The sequence below is a fragment of the Scomber japonicus genome, chromosome 1, assembly GCF_027409825.1.
Source record: "Scomber japonicus isolate fScoJap1 chromosome 1, fScoJap1.pri, whole genome shotgun sequence".
Classification (NCBI taxonomy): Eukaryota; Metazoa; Chordata; class Actinopteri; order Scombriformes; family Scombridae; genus Scomber; species Scomber japonicus.
Genome location: NC_070578.1, coordinates 29,961,126 through 29,967,125, shown reverse-complemented (window position 1 = coordinate 29,967,125; position 6,000 = coordinate 29,961,126).

Below are 6,000 nucleotides of genomic sequence, written 5' to 3'. Positions count from 1 at the left end.
TTTGTAATTACAACTACATAATTTCACTCATTGTGGCTAATCATTTTGACTGCACATTCGATTAAAACTAGTGCTGCAATGGTGCACGGAGGAATCTCTTTGTAAAAACCTTTTGTGCTACATGTGAGCAGAAAATGTAGCGGATTAAGTATGGCTGCAAAAGAGCGACTGAAAATATACAAAAGCTCGTCGTAGGCCAACTGGCTCAGTACCAAATCCTTTATAGCCCATTTTCCACGAGAGCTTAAAATTACACCACTGCTAGAAAGCTTTTCCTGCTAGCTTATGTGATGCTTTTTATTTGCCTAATCCTCAAATTAAATGATGTTTGACGCAAGAAATTTTAAACCTCATGTCATCAAGCCTGTGCTCTCATGATGTCTTATTTCCCTGTGGTGTCCATGGAATAGGACAAGCAGGCTGCATGGCAGGCTACTTCAATAAAAGGAGTTGAGAAACGTCATGTAACATCACTTTACTGCATCTCTATGTAAGCTAACGACATTATGAACCCCGAGGCAATGGTGAAAGCTAATGATGGGAGGATGATGGCAACGCAATGTTGCCATAGAAGCCAATTTCCAGTGGCTTGCCAGATGTTAAAACATCTAAATGTGCATTGATCAGTGACAGGATAGCCCATAGAGATTTCTTCATTTGCCCAAAAAGAAAACAGGGTTTGACTCTGTGCCTCCTCAGTTTAACAGGAACTGAGCAAAGCATAAATGATATGATTTAAATTAATTACATATGTAAAAACATCTATTCTCAATTAATTCAGTTAGCCTGCAACGTGATTCCATTGGCAGGGGTACATTAAATGGTGTAATTAACAGAAAAATGTATTACAACACACACACACACACACACACACACACACACACACACACACACACACACACACACACACACACTAATTAAAAAGTGATCAGCATTACCAAACAGATGATTGTTTTGATTTAAGAACTATTGGCTTTGTTTTAATACACTACCATTTAAAGAATTCAACTTGAGATCTGGTAAATTGTATTTCCACAATCTTCTGACATTTTATAGAATACTAAAATCAATCAATCAACTGAAAACATAACTGGCAAATTAATTTAATAGCTATAATACAACAATCTGTACTTCAAACAGCAACTTATTGCATAAGATAAAACTACACATAAAATGATAATACTTTCACTGAGTCACTTTTCTCTATTGAACTTCAGTTTAGGGTTAGTTACCTCAGGCAACAGCAGTGCATGTGTTTTTCAACGTGCTAATAAGGCCTCTGCTCGGGTTCAACTGTCAATGTCTACAAATAAAAATGATAAAGGTACATGTTGTTCTGCCCAAACAGGTGCAGCAAAGCTAACAGCAGAGAAGAGTCAATCAAATACAGTCCAGAAAAGAGTTCTAATCAGGCACAATAAGTGAAAACACCTGTGTTGGTGTAACAGTGGTTGTGTCCAAAGTCCATACTACAAACTAATTATGTGCAGATGTGTATTGTGTTCACTGAAAACATTTGACTTTTTCAAGTGTGCTGTTTTATTACTGTCCCAAAATACAAAACAAAGTAGGAAATAAAGAAACATTACACATTATTGAATGGTATGAGACAGCCCCAGAAAGATCTCAGAAAGCCAAAATAAATAAAATATTAAATATTTGAAAATGTATTTTGCTGTAACTTTGTGAAGTTCAACTAGCAGTAGCATTTTGAAAGTGCAGTTTAAAGTCCAATGCTGTATTGTGTAATTACACAATACAGCATTGGACAATTATAATGATAAATAATAAATGTAATAAAGTATTCCTGTAAAAAAAAGTTGATATACCCAAATCACCTATAAATATACGTAATATACTCAAAAGCAGTGCAGAAACTCTTAAAAGCTTCTTAATTACAGTAAAAGGAGTATTTGTGATCAGTTATTTTACCTTTCTTGAGAGTCACACAATGTACAGTATGTTTCTATTAGCATCACACTGTGAGTTTTTGACAGTGGTCAGTCCCTGGCAGAACAACAGCAACCATCATGTGACATTGAGTACATTTTAACCAATGACATCTTCTGACATTTGTAGCTCAGATTCAGCAGCACTGATTTGTAACAACAGTTTGAAGAGATTGCTGAATCTGCCAGCTCTGTAAAGTCGGCTGGTTCGGCAGCTTGTGATCAGTGCTGAGTCACACATAATGTTGCATCATCTAACATTTAGTATTAATTTCATTTGGTGGATCCTAACCTGCTTTGAGGAATCATGATGATAATTTGCATGTCATCTTTAATCATCAATCAACAACATCCACAATGACAGCCACTATGATCTTTGAAAATAATAATCAATAACAGCATCTTTATGTACACCCGACTGACTCCGGACCAGTGAGAATGACAAGAGCAGCTACACAAAAGATGACAACTTAGTGACAGGGCCTTACCCAATAAACGGGAAACAAGCAATTAACCCAACTATCACCCTATAATCATGAATCGACTGTGGAGCTAGTCGGTTCTTGCTTTGCTAGCAGTAGTCCCCACTTTGGCAGCAGAGGCTTTTGGAGGGGAAATAGAGAACATCTGGTAGAAGCAGACAGGGGCTGGTGCTACACGATGGGAGAACAAGTGCCTGAAAGCTTCATTATGTCCCAGCTGTTGGGCTTGCTGTTGCCCTCAGCAAAAACAACCATGGCAGGATGATGTTCCTGGCAAATACGCTGCAGAGTTGTTGAAGCAAGACCCCTTTTTTTTGGCGTGTTTTGCAGGGAAATGTGAGCAGGAGCTGCTTTTGAATGTGTTGTGTTTTCTTCCAGGGTGAGGTAACCTGTGTGCATGAAAGGGCCCATCGTAGGGAAGTAATAGTAACATGTAGCTCAACAATACCGGTGTGAGCAAGTTTTGCTCATAAGGTGCCTTTCATTTTCTTTTCTTATGTGACATGCAACAAAAGTTCCCTGCTAGAAATTGAACCAGTATAAATATCCTACATCTACATCAGTAACTTGTGCTTAAATTTACTTTCCTCTGTTAAATGTGGTATAAAATGTAGGCTGGGGAAGATCCAACATAAAGTATCTTAGTAAGGTGTTAGACCACCACGTATCAAGTATACTGGAGGGACTGAAAATCATTCTTCCAAAAGATATTCCCTCATTTGTTTTTTTGATAATGGTGAAGTAGAGCACTCTCTGTCCAAAATCTCTCAGTTGTTCAATTGGGTTAAGATTTCGGTGACTGTGAAAGCCGTAGCATATGATTCGTATAATTTTCATACTCATCAAATTGTTCAGTGTCCTCTCATGCACTACGGATGGGAGCTTTGTCTTTGTAGAAGACACCACCCCCATCAGCATAGAAATATGTCATGATAGGATAATGGTGATCACTCAGAACAACTTTGTATGGATCTGCAGGGACCCTTCCCTCTAAGGGGACAAGTAGACTCAAACTATGCCAGAAAAATGCCCCCCAACTATTCAGACCTGTACTGGTTTTTGCTTTTTTTATTGCTCACTACTGTAGAAAACTATTTCTTGTGTATTATACAGAGACTAGTAAATAGAGAATAGATTTTAGACACGGCCTTGAACTCAGACCAGGTGTCCAAAGTTTAAAGGTTGTGCTGTGAACCTGCCCACCTTGTTTCCCCTTTTCTAACTTTTCTTATTTCCTTTTCTTGCTGTACCGGCAGCAGCAGCAGAGCACACTCTCTCAGGTTGGACAGCTTGTTCAAGTCAAATGCTATTAGTTCTGGGTCAGTGCCTGGGCTTTCTCTACACCCCAACAACACCTTTTCACCAGGCATGGATTCCAACCACCATTAATCAGAGTGGTGACAGCCCATGGATGTCAGTAAATATGTTTCCCTCACTGCCACGTCTTTCCCACTCTTTTTATTGCTCTCATGATTGTACTGTTTTACCTGTGCTTCAGGGTTTGATGTCGATCTGCTTCACAAACTGTTCTTGCTTTGATCTTTACTACTTTATCTGTTTTTTTAAATCAGAATTCAACAATAGCATTCAAATATAAGTTAGATGGGTGCAAGTGCAACATTTCAGTTTTAAAAGGAGTCCAACTTTGGACATATTGACAGAAGAAAAATGCACCAAGCAGCAGAAAATTGCTTCAAGGGGCAAAATTAAACTCTTTTGCTTGCAACCAACTTGCATCTGAGCATTTAATATGCATGCTTTTTGCACTGAACATAAGTGTTGGCCAGGTGCTTATGAATGTATGAATGACGTTGAACAAATCATCTACTCGGTTGAGGCAGTGTGACAGTTTCTTTTCCTGCACGGATGGTACAGCTGACAAGGGGGATGAGTGTTGGCATGCACAGTAGCTGCTGCTGCTGTGTTGTGTGAATTTGTGTGTTGGTGGGTGTGTGTGTCTGTGACATGCAGGCAGTGGGCCAACGGCAGCCAGTTGGAGAAGTGGGTGCCCATCTCGGTTGGCATGTGGGGCCGAATACCTGCTGCTGTCCAGAGACAGCTGTAACGTAGCCACCCATGGATATGAAATCAGGTTGGTGGCTACTGAATGCTGATAATGCTACAATCTGCGCTTTTTTTCCTGCCTGGCAGACGGAGCAACCAATGACAGACATTCCTCATGAAAATAAACTGGAGCCAGAGAAGTAAACAGAGAGCAGGAAAGAGCAGGAAGAGTGTGGTGACAAAGAAGGAGGGAGAGGAACAGACAAAGAAAGACAATGAAATTACAAGAAAGAGAGAACAAACGGTGACCTTTGCATAGATGAATTTGTTTTCCCACAAAATGTTCTCGCTGTCAACACCTGCTCCACAATGACCTTCAGGTGGAGTCAGAGCTGATGGCCCTCATCTGTTCATCTTTGTGCTCACCTATCAACACCAAGTTGCGTCAATTGAACAGACAACATGAGCCATGTTTCTGCTGCTTCTGTCGATGCGCGGAGCCCTTTCTCTCCGCAGCAAACAGTCATGTTCATTTAATCACTATTAGTCGTAATCATGTGGGCTCAAACAGGCCCGCACTAACACGATAATTCTTCAATCAATTTATGTATTGGAGATGCTGCAGAAGGCTGTTCATCTGTCTTTCATCCATGTTTCCCTGTATTATGAAAATTTGCTCTTTGATAATTTCATTCTAAGATGAGTGAAATATTTGTGCTGTTATTGAATCTTCATGTTTATATTATGTGTTATTTGCCATCTCAGATCAAATTATGTAATTTGATCTCATGTAAAGGGTCTGTGTTTGCAAGACAGACCAGCTGACGATGCGACTGATCCGTTTAAGAATTCTTAAAAACTCAAACTAACTTAATATGTTTTATAGGGAACGTGATAACAACATAGACATGGTCTGAATAATTATACTGCCTGATGTTTATGTGTGCATTATATGTGTTTGTGTGTATCTGTATCTGAACATTGGTTAAATATCTTTAACTGTCCTTTGTTGTCACTTTGAAGAAAACAATACTATTACAAACAGATCTTCATTTAAGTATTCAGTATTCGTGAATCTTCTCTGAAAAAAGACAAACTATGTAAAATTCATACACTCATACATTAGGCATACATTAGAAGTGACCTAGTGCTCTGAGATGCTAACCAAATAGTTCAGCTGGGAAGCTTTGATGGTGGTTTGTGCCTCTGTGTGGACAGTGTGGAAGTATTGACCTTACAACTGATATTTAAAATCCACACTCTTACAATTTAGAATATAATAGACTTACGAGGTACCTGAAAGCTCAACGCTCTAAAATGAGTAAATAAATATAAAAAGACAAAACACAAGCAAATGAAGAAGACATCACCATAGAGATTACTGGTGTATTTCCTTATTTTTGCTTTTATTGGACAGTCTACAGCGAAGTGTCAGGCAGGAAACAAGGGGAGAGAGATGGATATGACAGCACAAGTCTGTGGCTGGAACCGAAACAGGTACATGGCAGATATGCAGCATGTGCTGTAACCATTTGGCAACCACAGTGCTCCTAAATACTGTGCAT